This window comes from Pan paniscus, chromosome 14 (genome assembly GCF_029289425.2).
Source record: "Pan paniscus chromosome 14, NHGRI_mPanPan1-v2.0_pri, whole genome shotgun sequence".
Classification (NCBI taxonomy): domain Eukaryota; kingdom Metazoa; phylum Chordata; class Mammalia; order Primates; family Hominidae; genus Pan; species Pan paniscus.
This window is the reverse complement of record NC_073263.2, coordinates 38,714,876-38,730,224: the sequence shown is the minus strand read 5'-3', so window position 1 is coordinate 38,730,224 and position 15,349 is coordinate 38,714,876. Positions and strand designations below refer to the sequence as shown.

Genomic DNA, 15,349 nt, shown 5'->3' with positions numbered 1-15,349 from the left:
ACTGCCAGTCACACCCCCGGAAAGGGTAGGACCTTGGGCAAGGCAGCTGCCTTCACTGGAGGGCAATTCCCAAAGAGGAAGTCTCTAGTTAATACTCCTGGCCACTGGGGGAATAATTGCCTTGATCCAGAAGGTGGGACTTGTATGGCCCACTCCTGCATCCACTCCAAGTGGCAAGCATTTTTGTTGAGTTTTTTTTCTCCTCCACTCTGGCCATACTGAAGACTTTTGTACTATGTAATGCTTGAAAACCAGGGATAGATATAAAGATATAACAAAAAAATTTCATATTTTTAATTAAAGAGAACTTCTTCTATAGTTTTGTCACTGTCATTTTGTTTAATTTTTCTTTGTATTTATTTGTCATTACAACGTAACACTATAATATTACCAGAAGAATACTGATGCTTTTATTATATATTTTTTTTCTACAAATACTAGAAGGGCAAGTTTTTGCCTTTTTCATTCCATGACTCCTTTCAGCCCACATGTGATGAGAAAAGCAGGCAAGGTGATGCAAATGTGTAATCACATGATCTATTGCCAGCAGTGCATTGCCCAAAGTCATTGACAGATAAAACCTGTTGGCCGGGCATGGTGGCTTATGCCTGTAATCCCAGCACTTTGGGAGGCCAAGGCAGGCGGATCACGAGGTCAGGAGATCGAGGCTGTCTTGGCCAACATGGTGAAACCCCGTCTCTACTAAAATACAAAAAATTAGCTGGGTGTGGTGGCACGTGCTTGTAATCCCAGCTATTTGGGAGGCTGAGGCAGGGGAATTGCTTGAACCCAGGAGGCAGAGGTTGCAGTGAGCTGAGATGGCACCACTGCACTCCAGCCTGGCGACAGAGCAAGACTCCCTCTCAAAAATTTAAAAAAAAAAAAAAAAAAAACCTGTTAGCTGCACCCAAATGCCGTCTCCACAAGGTGTGTCTGACTGGTACTGTAACATTTACTACTAGCTCAACAAATCCTTTTTAAAATTCTAGTTGGAGCTTTACCTCCTATAAAATAATCATCCCCCTATTTGATAATTCTCACTCAATATTCCCCACACCCTACTTATATCTCTTTATTTTTCATATTTTTAATTAAGGACAATTTTAAGTGTGGTTTTGTTACTGTCATTTTAATTTTTCTTTAATGTATTTGTTATTAAAACACTATAACACTACCAGAATAATAATATTCCTTTTACTTATATAATTTTTCCTACAAAAATCAGGCAAAATATTAAAAGCTCTAATTATATTAAATGATTTGACTTCTCCCATTCAGATGTACCTGTGCATGATTCAAATTGGAAACCAAGTCAAATGAAGAGAAAAAGGCATACAAGCACCTGTGTTTCTGAGGTAGTCTGGGAGGTTAGGTGTCATTCTGGAGCTAACAGTTTTGGAGTTGGGTCCTTGCTTCCTAGATTGTGGCTGAGACATGATGGTCTTGTGGTCATCAGTTGCTCTTGCAACTTCCTGACTCCCACCCTCCCTGATGGTGCTAGAGGTAGTTCTTATCCCAGAGGAGCAGCTCTGTGGTATTATTCTTGGAGTTAATCCTCCATACTCAGCCTTTAAGGGTTTCGTAAGCATCTAATTCCTTTAATTAAATTCTTTAGATTCGTTCACTAAGGCTAAATCCTGATACATAAAAACCACTAATTATTTGAAAATTTGCATCCACTTCTTTAGAAGCATTGAGAAGCTATTTTTTGACGGCCAATTTTGTCCTAATATGTGTTGTTTCATTGTCCTAAATGTTACGATTCCCCTGTTGAGTGGTCCCAACATTTCTGCCTACCGAGAGATTTTGTCACTTCCCACTGAGGACAGGATCTGTTGTGAAGTGCCAGACCTTTTCCAAGTCAGTTCTTTTATCTTCCTTAGTCTTATCTTTCTCTTGGCTCTTTGAGTTTAAAGAATGCCCAGAAGGCGTGAAACAGAACCTAGGTAATCGCTCAGGAGCCCTAATCTCTAAGCATGCAAACTCTTTCTAGCAGATATAACTTGGCCTTCCCTGACAAACCCAATTTTTCACCCTTGAGTCTGAGGTCAGTTGCATGTGGCAGTGGCTGTGATCTGCAAATGAGGAGTTATTTCCTGCTCTATCCCCTAGTGATCACAGTTCCCATAACATTAGCAGTTACCATCCCTATTTGGTGACAAACCAACATGAGAAAGTCTATTTGCTTCCTGTCTTCCCAAGCTTTTTTGCAAGCCTGGCATAGCTCCAACGCCAGCCAGAAAAGACTAGCTAGGGATCTTACTTGGGTATTCTCATTTTCCCATTGTTTTGACTTTTACCCTGACCATATCAAAAAGAAGAGCCTTCTTATCTTAAGACTCCTGCTTCTAAGTCATTTTCCTCCTCTGGTCCATATGTTGGGTCAAACTCTTTGGAAGAGTCCACTCGTCCTGGTGAATCAGCTTTCAAAACTTTCATCTTCCTGGCTGCCTCTGTGGCTAACCTCTGCAGCAGGTTCCCTTTTTCCTGGTCCCCTGGCTTTTCAACCTCCCCACCCCCACCCCCATCTAGTGATAGCTCCTTGCATTCTACAACTAGGAACACCCCCATAACACCACTGTCAAGTTTCTTGAAGGTTATAAAATAGTTCCCTCTCTCCAAAACTTGAAAATGGATAAATCAAATTTATACCAACCGGATTTAGTGTCCTTGTAAGAAATTTCATAGTATGAGATCATGCCAGGCATGTCCCTCTCAGCCCTAGTGTGTCTTCATTGAGACCAGTTTAAGCACACACTGCTCACTCTGCCGTGTCTATAACAGACCCAGCCCTTATAGCCATGGTCAAGTGTGAACAGCAATCAAAGGGTGCAGCAGGCTGCCAAGGTTGCTCCAAATACAGGTCAGTTTTTATGGGGCACCCGGACAGTAGTTTTTGCCTTTTCCAGCATATAATTCTTTCCAGCAGTGCTGATATGTTTAGCAGGTAAGACAATGTGGATGTGTGACTTTGTGATTTATTGCTGTATTAAAGGCCAGAGTCGGTAAAATATTGAATAAGTCAGCAGTAACCAACAGCCCTCTACACAAGGTCTGACTGACCTGTACAGTTTCTCCCAGGAAGTGATGACATAATTCCACTTATTTCTATAGACAGCCCTTAAATATCTTTCCCTCTTTCTGTCAATGATCTTACAAAACGAAGCCACCAGATTTCAGGGGTGCTGGAAGAAATTTTTAACACATACATTTACTTTTAGCCAATTGTTTTAAACTTCCTTTTACAGAACTTTTATAAAGTATATTATAGATAATATTATATATATATTATCACACATCACTTAACGAGAAGGATACATTTTGAGAAATGCATTAGGTGATTTTGTCATTATGTGAACATCAGAGTATACTTACACTCTATGATGTATACTTACACACTAGATGGTACAGCCTACTAAACACCTAGTGTTAAACACCATTGCTCCTAGGCTACAAAACTGTACAGCATTTTACTGTACTGAATACTGTAGGCAATTATTACACAATGGTAAATATTTGTGTCTCTAAACATATCTAAACATAGAAAAGGTACAGTAAAAATACAGTATTATAATTTTTGGGGCCACTGTCTTATAGTGGTTCTTCATTGATTGAAATGTTATTATGTGGCACATCACTATTTATCTAAACATAGAAAAGGTGTAGTGAAGACAGTGTAAAATATTTACAATGGTAAACCTATATTGGATACTTATAATGAACGGAGCTTGCAGGACTGGTAGTTGCTCTCGGGTGAGTCAGTGAGTGAGTGGTGAAGGCCTAGAACATTACTGTTCACTACTAAAGACTTTATAAACCCTGTATACTTAGGCTACATGAAATTTATAAAAATACTTTTTCTTCAATAATAAATTAACCTTAGCTTACTGTAACTTTTTTACTTTATAAACTTTTAATTAATTAATTAATTTTATTTTTTTTTTTTGAGACAGAGTCTCACTCTGTCGCCCAGGCTGGAGTGCAGTGGTGCGATCTCGGCTCACTGCAAGCTCCGCCTCCCCGGTTCACCCCCTTCTCCTGCCTCAGCCTCCCGAGTAGCTGGGACTACAGGCGCCCGCCACCACGCCCAGCTAATTTTTTTGTATCTTTTAAGTAGAAACTGGGTTTCACCGTGTTAGCCAGGATGTTCTCTATCTCTTGACCTCGTGATCCACCCACCTCGGCCTCCCAAAGTGCTGGGATTACAGGCGTGAAACACCGCACCTGGCCTTACTTTTTTACTCTTTTGTAATAGCAGGTTAAAACACAATTACATTGTACAGCTGTATAAAAATATTTTTAATATCCTTATTCTAGGAGCTTTTTTCCATTCTTATTTTTTTACTTTATAAACTTGTGTGTGAAAAACTAAGACACAAACACACACATTAGCCTAGGCCTACACAGGGTCAGCATCATTAATATCACTGTCTTTCACCTCCACATCTTGTCCCACTGGAAGGTCTGCAGGGGCTATAACATGCATGGGGCTGTCATCTCCTATTATAATAACAAGGCCTTCTTCTGGATACCTCCTGCAGGACCTGCCTGAGGCTGTGTTAGAGTTAACTTTTTAAAGTATATAAAAGTAGAAGGAGTACACTCTAAAATAATGATAAACAATCTAATAGATACATAAACCAGTAACACGGTTGTTTATTATCAAGTATTATGTACTGTACATAATTGTGTGTGCTATACTCTTATGTGACTGGCAGTGCACTAGGCTTGTTTACACCAGCACCACCACAAACATGTGAGTTATGTGTTATACTACAATGTTATGACGGCTATGGCATCCTTAGGCAATAAGAGTTTTTCTACTCCACTGAAATCATATAGGATCACCATCATATGTGCTGTTGTTGTCCAAAATATTATTGGCTGTGTGTATATATGTGTGTGTATATACAACATGTATGTGTATATATTATATAATATATGTATAGCAGTGCATGTATGTTGTCTATTAATATACATATATTAAGTTGTATGAGCTCAGTTTTTTAAAAAACTGTTAGTGCTGTGTGATCAAAACCTGAAAAAAATACTGCTATAATCAATCAACTCAACATGTAGTACTGTACTAATTTCTAAATATTTGGATCATCAGAATTGATGACATAATAATAATGTTCCTTCTACCTATTGTTTGAAAAAATAGAATATTATGAATTCAGTAATTGTTGAAAATGGCAATGTATTTTATCGCTGTGGCCTATGCACATTGGAAAAATAGTAGTGTATATCTATGAGCAAAATACATACTTCACCTATGTTACATTTGTAGATATTTTGCAATTAATTTATGAACTCCCCAGGGAGTTCAACAACGGCATAGCAACAGTTGAGAAGAATGTTTCTTTCTGTGCGCCTTATAAGGTCTTAGGTTCCCAGCCTTAAATATATCTGGCAACTTATTTGTCTAAAAAGAAGGAGATTAACTGTCTAAAGTGAGGTATGAGGAATGGTAAGACTGAATCCCACTAGAGAGCTCATATACATTTCAGAAAGTTCTCTTTAGTAAACCATTCCTTAACCAGGAAATACCCCTATGGCTTAGCAGAGTTACTCCTCTCTCAGGAAGTTCTCTTTAGTAAACCATTCCTTAACCAGGGAATACCCCTATGGCTTAGCAGAGTTACTCCTCTCTCAGGAAGTGAACAGTGTGCTATAAATGGCTCAAGTGTGGGACAGTAAAGTCTATTGAGGTTTTCAGGGGATGAGGAAGTGTCTTTTAAATACCATACACTGAAAATATTACTTGCATTTGCTTTGTGCTGCTTTTCTTTTATAAATATTAGCACTGATCTCTGTAATTTAACTTTTAAATTGAAGATATGTGACATCTATAATTAGGGTCATGTCCTTCCTAAAGAGGATGCTTTAGCTGGTGCTAAGAAAACTACGTCATCCTCAGAGTACTCCAGAGGCAATGATGAACCAGAATGAAGCTGACAACCAAAGGTTTTCATTTCATTTCCTTAGTCAAAATAAGAAATGGAAATGAACACACAAATGAATCATGAGACCTTTCTGGTAGTGATGATTTGAAAGTGAATACCTGTGTGGCTCACTAGTAATATATGAGGAAAAGAAATAGTTATATTTAAATTTTTTATCATCATGATTGGTTTTCTGTTTTTCCTGAAGCCAATGGATTTTGCTTTTGTAACACAGTGTGCACTAAGGAGTTTGTGCATTCTTTGTGTCTGAAGCAGGTCACTTAGTCTTATTTTGTCACCTCCTTCTTCAGAATCTAATTTAAGATACTGTCAAAAGGAAAACATTTACTGTAAGTGAGTCACCCTTTGCTGAAATCATTTTGGCAAATACAACCCTAACAGAAATAAATTCACTGTAATTGTTTCATATCTCCTGAGGTCCCCTAAGTACCCATCTGTCTCTTGTGCTCTAGGTGAGGGCACAGAGGGGGTAAAGAAAGCTTGTTTGCACCATGCAGCATTCAAAGGTTCTATTTCTTCTGCCTGGAAATCCCTCCCACCCCTGTCCATCTCCAACTAAAATCTACTACCACTTAAAACGTTTGCTTAAATGACACTTCCTTGGGGCCTTCTGATCCATTTAAATTAGGCTGTCTTGTTATAATCCCTCATTGCACACTATATTTTCCCTTCATGTTGCAATTTGTTGTAATTTTCCTATATATTGTAGCAATTTATACCATGCTTATTTGTATTATTATTTGTTTCATGTAATATGCACAATAACAGGGTTTGCATCTATCATATCCCCACCTGTATCTCAGAATGTTCTGTGGCTCATTAGATGAAGCTCAAGGTATGTTTATTAAATAAATAGACTTTTTTTCTACATAATTTTAATATCTTCTATTTTAAGGCATTAGAATTTAGGTAGATAAGAACACCCTTGGTAGTTTTTCATAAAGTTGTCACTCACTGTTATTCTCAAAGAGAAACAAAACACTCTCAATTACTTCTAGGTACTGGGATTGTTGACATACCTTTTTCAAGAACAAAGTAATTTTGTAAATGATGGTTTGATTTGCTGAGTAGGTACCAATTTATTTTCAGGGTTTGTGACTCATAAATCAAAATTTCCACTTAAAATGTTAATATACGTGAAGAAAAATGGGGGTTCACATTCTCGGCTTGGGAAAGAAAACACTTTGGTATTGAATGCCTTAAGATTTGCAATTAAAAATGCAATGAAAAGTAAGGCTCAAGTGGTTGCAGTATACTAGTAGTCTTTTCCCCAAGATTCTATTAAGAAATAATGAGTCCAAAAGTTGTTTTCAATATTGTTTAAAAAGAAAGAAGCATCATACACTCTCCCTCAGTAAGATTTCACAGAATAACTGAAATGTCTTATTCCTTTGATTTTTATTGGAATTCGATTAATCAAACATGATTGTGCATGGTGATCAGTTAATTTTTAAGGCTAAGAGCAGATATTACATCAAATTAATAAAAAATAGAAGTCTATTTTTTTACTTTATAAATATGATTTGTTTGCTAGACAGCATCTTTCAAATACCTAAGGGCTAATGAAAAACATATTCTAAAAGGCATCCCTGGTGGTAAACAGTTTAGGAACTTCCATATCCAACAGTTTCAAGGAGAGGGATGAATGTCTTCTTTGCTAAATAACATGACAATTTTCTTTCTGGAGAGCAGCATAAATTAGGAAATAAATAATGAAAATCAGCACTTACAGTTGGCCTATTAAAAAGCCTTAATTAGTGATGGTTCCTGGGAGGTCCTAAGGGTATGACATATGTTCTATGGAAATATAAATTAAGAAATTCCAGGCAACCCAGGAAATTAATCATTTTCCTTAATTCCCAGCAAATGGTCTTGACTCCCACTTTACAGAAAAATGAGGTATCATCAAATGGGAATTTCATTAGCTTCCCTGACCGTATCTGGCTTGCATTTACCTGGAGGGGATGTAGTGCCCCTCCTTTGTCTAAGACTGTTGCCTCCTCTGTTCTTTGAACTCTATTCCCTCCACCGTCTTAGGACTATACTATTGAAGGACTATCCTTTTCCTTGTTCTGATCTTCAATCTTCATTTTCTATCTCTCGCATGGTCTGAGCTCACTGGCTCTGTCCCATCAGCGCTTAAACAGTCAAATGTCCCAGATCTTAAAAATCATACAAATAAAAATGTCTCTCAACACACAATACGTTCCAGGCATTGCTATTTCCCTCCTTCTTTCTATGGAAATATTTGCCTATACTTTCCACCTTCACTTCAGCGCTATTCATCACCCCTCAACACACCTGCAGGCTGGACTTGGGGCTCACCATTCCACAGGAACAATTCTTGCCAAAGTCACCAGCAAAATTCTTGATAGTGAATTTAATGTACATCTCTCTGTCTTTATCTTACTTGGCCTCTAGGCAGCCTCTGAAAACTCTAATGAGTCTTTTCTTCATTCCTTTATTCAGCAAATATATCTTGATTACCTTCTAAGAGACAAACACTGATTTGTGTGCTGAGAATACAGTAGGGGAGAAAAATAAGTCTTGAAGCATTTCCTTCTGTTGGCTTTAGTTACATGAACTTTCTTGATTTGCTTCAATTCTTCTGACCTCCCGTTTTTAAATGGTTTATTGATAGCTCTTTCTCTTCTTGTCTTGCAAATGTACTATTTTTCATCTACATTAGGCCCAGTTTCTATCCACTGCACCATCTGTGTACAGTTATTCCCAATATGAGTTTGAAAATCCGCATCCCTCTCCTGAGCTTCTGCACCACGTGTCAAGCTTGTCTTTAAATTGTCCCCCAGCTGTCCTACAGGATGTTCCAATTCAACATGTGCCAAACTAGATGCTGATCCTTCTCTGGGAGTGACCCCACCATTCCTTCAATTGCCTACACCAGCATCTTGGTCATTACCTGTGATTCCTCCCTTACTTCATTCTCAACCAATTCTATCTCCTCTACAATTTTCCAGTAGTTGCCCTCCCATTTTTCCTCACTTCCACAGTCCACTTTAAGGCCATCATCATTTCTTACCTGCCTTTTCATAACTCTCTAACTTCAGTCTTGACTCCTCTAATCCTATATCTTTCAGCCTAATGTGTCTTTCTAAAATGATATATCTGATCATTTGCTTCTTCCTTAATACTTTTCATTGGATATCAAGTTGTTTTCTTTCTTTTTTTTGAGATGGGGTTTTGCTCTTTTTTCCCAGGCTGGAGTGCAGTGGTGCGATCTCGGCTCACTGCGACCTTGGCCACCCAGGTTCAAGCAATTCTCCTACCTCAGCCTCCTGAGTAGCTGGGATTACAGGCACGCACCACCATGCCCAGCTAATTTTTTGTATTTTTAATAGAGACAGGGTTTCACCACGTTGGCCAGGCTGATCTCAAACTCCTGATCTCAGGTGATACACCTGCCTCGCCTTCCAAAGTGCTGGGATTACAGGCGTGAGCCACCACACCCGGCCCCAGGTTGTTTTCAGTACTACATTCACACTCCTTGGTATGACTTAGCATGACTCTCTGATAATGTGGCACTTACCTTTCCCTCCAGCCCAATCAACTATCTTCCCCTCTGTCAAACCACTTCATGCACTCCAGCCATAATCATCTTCATTTTCTCTAGGTCTGGTTCTTCATAGGTACTGCTTTCTTTGACAAAAATATTGGTTGTAGCTGATGCATGTATATAAATATATATATATGAATACTGCTAATTTTTATAAAGTAATCTCCTATTTGACAACCTTAATAAACATTCTTAAAACAAATAAATTCAAGGCAATTTGGGAAATTTGAATACAGACTGACTATTATATATTGTTTAAAAATAATTTTTTTTTCCTTCAGATTTGATGATGGTGTCAAGGTTATGCTTGAGGGAAAATCCTTATTAGTTAGCAGTAGAATTTGTTTTAAAAACTCACACAAAAGAAGGATGAGGACGAGAAAGTGAAGAAGGACAAGGACAAGAAAGAAAGTAGTAGGTGGAATGGATAGATGAAACAATATGGAAAACCTATCAGTGTTGCGTCTGGGTGATGAGCTTGTGGAATTCATTATACCACTTTTATTTTTGTTTAAAATTAATAACAGCAAGTCTATAGGAAAGGGAAAATTCTATCAGATGATTTTTTTTAATCCAGCTCTACCATGCTTTTTATCAAACTTAAGGAAAAATAAAACAGAAAGGCAATAAAGATATGTAAAAAAGACATATCTGGAACATAGACAAAGATATAACTATTATTATCAGGGAAAAGTAAAGGCAAAAGTATTACTAGAGTTAAAGAAAGACACTATTAATGATAAAAGAAAAATCTGCCAAAATACAGAATTCTCATGAAATTGTATGCATAAAGCAAAATCACACAGAATAGAAATTGATATATCTATAGTCGTGTAGGAAGATTTAAACATATTTCTCTCAGAAATTAAGATCAAGTAGGATCATTTAATAAGGACACAGGAGATTCAATCAATTCAAGTCCCAAACTTAATCTAATGTTGCCTATAAGTTATGGAACTACTAAATAGAGAATATATGTCCCTTTCAAACATCCATGAAAAGTTTTGAAAATGACTGTTTTAAGCTCTTAAGAATCCAGGTTATAACCTATAGCCCATGTCCTTTGGCTACAATGCAATTAGATTCATTATCAGTCAATAAAAGATGGGAAAGAGTAAATCACAGTGGAAACTATGAATTTCTTTCTCTTTTTCTCTTTCTCTTTCTTTGTTTTTTTTTCCTTTTCTTTGAGACAGGGTCTTGCTCTGTCACCCAGCCTGGAGAGCAGTGATTCAAACACAGCTCACTCTAGGCTTAACCTCTCAGGATCAAACGATCCACCTTCCTCAGCCTCTCAAGTAGCTGAGACTACAGGCGCATGCCACCACGCCCAGCTGATTTTTTGTAGACAGGGTCTCCCTTTGTTGCCCAGGCTGGTCTTAAACTCCTGGCTCAACCTCCCAAAGTGCTGGGATTACAGGCATGAGCCACAGCCATGAATTTCTTAAAAATAATTTCCAAAGAAAGTTTTTTAAACTGGTAGGATATAGGTAAGCAGTACTTAAGAGAAAATTTATAGCTTTGAAGGTATGTTTATAAACATTTTAAAAAGCAAGAAAAATTAAACATAAGCCAGTTAAATATTCAACTCTAGAAGCTACAGCAGGAACAGTGGAGTAAACACAAAGCAGAACAAAGAAAATAATAAAGATAGAACTAAAAAGCAATGAGAAAAATAATATTTAGAGTTAACCTACAATACAGGCCAGGCACCATGGCTTATGCCTGTAATCCCAGCACTTTTGGAAGCAGAGACCAAGGAGGGTGGATCAGGAGTTGAGGTCAGGAGTTCAAGACCAGCCTGGCCAACTTGGTGAAACCCTGTCTCTATTTAAAAAAAAAAATTAGCTAAGCGTGGTGGCACACGCCTGTAGTCCCAGCTACTTGAGAGGCTGAGGCAGGAGAATTGCTTGAACCCAGGAGGTGGAGGTTGCAGTGGGGCGAGATTGCGCCACTGCTCTCCAGCCTGGGTGACAGAGTAAGACCCTGTCTCAAAAAATAAATAAATAAAGACTAAATTAAAAAAATAGAGTTAACGTGCCATACAAACGCTCAAAGAGACTAATTAAAAAGTTAGTAAATCTCTAAAAACTTGTATTAAGAAAAAGAGAGAGAAGACCCCAGTATGAATGTAAAGAAATGAAATGCAAGAAAATGAAAGACATTATTAGTCAAGCTAAGGTAGTTTGTGCTGCAGTGAAATCAATACCAAGACTTCAGTAGCTTAACAAAACAAAAGCTGATTTACGTTCACAAAAATATATCCAGGTGACTTTCCGAGGTTCTCCCTGAGGTGGCTGAGCATTCTACGTTGCTTTGCTCTTCTGACATTTGCTTCCATGATCACCCTGTAGGAGACAGTGATACACCCACTATGAACCACACACTGGCAAATGGAGACAATACACCACTCCTTCTCACACAGCACAGGAAAAACAAAGTCAGCCAGCCAGGCTTGATGTCAAGGGGGTGGGAGGAAATATAATACCTCTGAAAGCACACTGAGATGAAGAGAATGGGAAATATGGACAAACATTAATAATGCCTACCCAAATTATAACTAATTTTATGACAATGAAGATAAACATTTACATGAAATGCAAACTCTTTGAAAAAAACAAATTATTAAAATTGACTTAAAAAGTAATAGAGGACCTAAATATAGCCAAAATTGTTAGAGATACTGAATCAGTAGTCAAGAATTTTCTCCCACTGAAAAATACTATGCCCAATCTTCAAGAAACAGATAATGCTTCTTTTATATAATTAAGAACATTTTTTAAAAGATTAAAAGCTACCTAGCTTCTCTTATGAGGCTACTATAACTTTGATAAGATACCAGATAAAGACATTATCAGAAAGGAAAACTGAAGATTAATATTATCAATGAACATAAATGTAAAAATCCTAAATATAGTACTGGTATAGCCAGTACATGAAACAAGCAGGAATCATAGGATGTGATCACAAAATATCTTTACTTTTTTCCTCTCTGTTCCTTTAAAGTGTATTTGGAGAGATGGATTGCTTAACATTCCCTGGATAAAAACTCAGGCAATCTCATGATTTTTTCTGATTATTCCTTGGTAATTAAAAACTCTAAATCAAACATAATTTCAACTCAGAAATTTGGATATTGTCTCAACTCAGAAATTTGGATATTAAGTCTCATATTAAAATTCAAGCTTTCTTTAAGGATAAATCTGGCCCAGCACCATGCCTCATGCCTGTAATCCCAGCCCTTTGGGAGGCCGAGGTCAGTGGATCACTTGAGGTGTTCGAGACCAGCCTGGGCAACATGGCAAGCCTGTCTTGACTAAAAATATAAAAATTATCCAGGGTGAGGTGGTGGGTGCCTGTAGCCGCAGCTACTCTAGAGGCTGAGGCAGGAGAATCGCTTGAACCCTGGAGGCGGAGGTTGCAGTGAACTGGGATCGTGCCACTGCACTCCAGCCTAGTGACAGAGAGAAACTCTGTCTCAAAAAAGAAAATAAAAAGAAAAGGAACCAAAGGTTGGGGAGGGGAGACAGAATTGGCTCATTCTTTTCCTTATTCATTTTCTTCCGTACTTTCATAATTTAATAGCCCATCTGAAATTGAGAAAGTAGGGTGAGAAGAGGAGATAAAGAGAACCCTAGCATTCTTTTTTATGCCTGTCACTGTTGTAACCTGGCCATGTGCTCTCTGGACGTAAGGGATGTTTAAAGCTAATGCTTTGTCTTATGAGGTTTTCGTGTGTGTGTGTGTGTGTGTGTGTTCAGTAGTGCCTTCCCTTTACCTATTGCTAGAGACCTCTTGTCTGCAGTTTTCTTGGTGCAGATAGACACGTCTCTATTTCAGCTTCTCACTTACTCCTTTTGTAGCCCTAGGAATCTTGTCATACCTTAAGCTTTTTTTCTGCTGACATTCATGTGCCCTTCAGGTGGTCCTGTTTTGCATCACCTAAGGTAATCCCACATCAACTCTGTCCTGCATACAACAGGGCTTGCCCTGACTGACTCTTGGAGGAAGGCTGACCCTCGATGCCTCAGCTGTCAGCAGCAAGCCAGCCCATCTTAGTCCCTTAGATTTTTTTTAGGTGGGAATGAGACATTAGCCTCCTCTGTCCTGCTAACTTCAGGTGACACATAGCAAACTCTCAGAGTACTCCTGTTGATCGTCCTTCTACTAGGTTTAAGGAAAGAAGTAGACATCCTGTATCAAATAGTTCCTTGGTTTGAATTAGAAAAGTAATTCTTCCTCTAGCTGAAGATCTTCTAGCCTCAGCACATATAGCCAAAATTGAAAAATGAGACCTAATTGAAGAGCTTCTGCACAGCAAAAGAAACTATCATCAGTGAATAGGCAACCTACAGAACGGGAGAAAATTTTTGCAATCTATCCATCTGACAAAGGGCTAATACACAATATACAAAGAACTTAAACAAATTTACAAGAAAAAAAACAATCCCATCAAAAACTGGGTGAAGGATATGAACAGATACTTCTCAAAAGAAGACATTTATGTTGCCAACAAACATGAAAAAAAGCTCAACAACACTGGTCATTAGAGAAATGCAAACCAAAACCACAATGAGATACCATCTCACACCAGTTAGAATGGTGATCATTAAAAAGTCAGGAAACAACAGATGCTGGAGAGGATGTAGAGAAATAGGAACGCCTTTACACTGTTGGTGGGAGTGTAAATTAGTTCCACCATTATGAAAGACAGTGTGGCGATTCCTCAAGGATCTAGAACGAGAAATACCAGTTGACCCAGCGATCCCATTACTAGGTATATATCCAAAGGATTATAAATTATTCTACTATAAAGACACATGCATGCGTTTGTTTATTGCAGCATTATTTACAATAGCAAAGACTTGGAATCAACCCAAATGTCCACCAATGATAGACTGGATAAAGAAAATATTGGCCAGGTGTGGTGGCTCACGCCTGTAATCCCAGCACTTTGGGAGGCCAAGGTGGGTGGATCACGAGGTCAGAAGATCGAGATCATCCTGGCTAACACGGTGAAACCCCATCTCTACTAAAAATACAAAGAATTAGGCAGGCATGGTGGCGGGCGCCTGTAGTCCCAGCTACTCGGGAGGCTGAAGCAGGAGAATGGCGTGAACCTGGGAGGCGGAGCTTGCAGTTAGCCAAGATCGTGCCACTGCACTCCAGCCTGGGCAACAGAGCGAGACTGTCTCAAAAAAAATAATAATAATAAAATAAAATAAAAAAGAAAATGTGGCACATATACACCATGGAATACCATGCGTCCATAAAAAGGGATGAATTCATGTCCTTTGCAGGGACATGGATGAAGCTGGAAACCATCCTTCTCAGCAAACTAACACAAGAACAGAAAAGCAAACACCACATGTTCTCACTCATAAGTGGGAGTTGAACAATGAGAACACATGGACACAGGGAGGGGAACACCACACACCGGGGCCTGTCGGGGGTAGGGAACAAGGGGAGGGAGAGCATTAGGAAAAATACCTAATGTAGATGATGGGTTGATGGGTGCAGCAAACCACCATGGCACGTGTATACCTATGTAACAAACCTGGATGTTCTGCACATGTATCCCAGAAATTAAAGTATAATAGAAGAAAAAAAAAGAAAAACCTAAAAAAAGATTAAAAATTCCTAGAAACCTAGGATTGAAGGAAATTTCATAAATTTCACTTATTTGATAAAGTATATTTTCCCAAATGTACAGTAAACATAAATTTTAATGATGAAACAATAAAAAGATTCCCATTAAAGTAAGAAAAAAGACAAGTATGTCTACTGTCATTCCTGCCATTCAATATAT

At 38.3% G+C, this 15,349-nt stretch overlaps 1 pseudogene; it reads left to right on the top strand.

The window, feature by feature from the left end:
- The first annotated feature begins 2,801 nt into the window (after positions 1–2,801).
- The window catches only part of LOC100967711 (uncharacterized), a 35,005-nt pseudogene continuing 22,457 nt past the window's right edge, over positions 2,802–15,349 (top strand).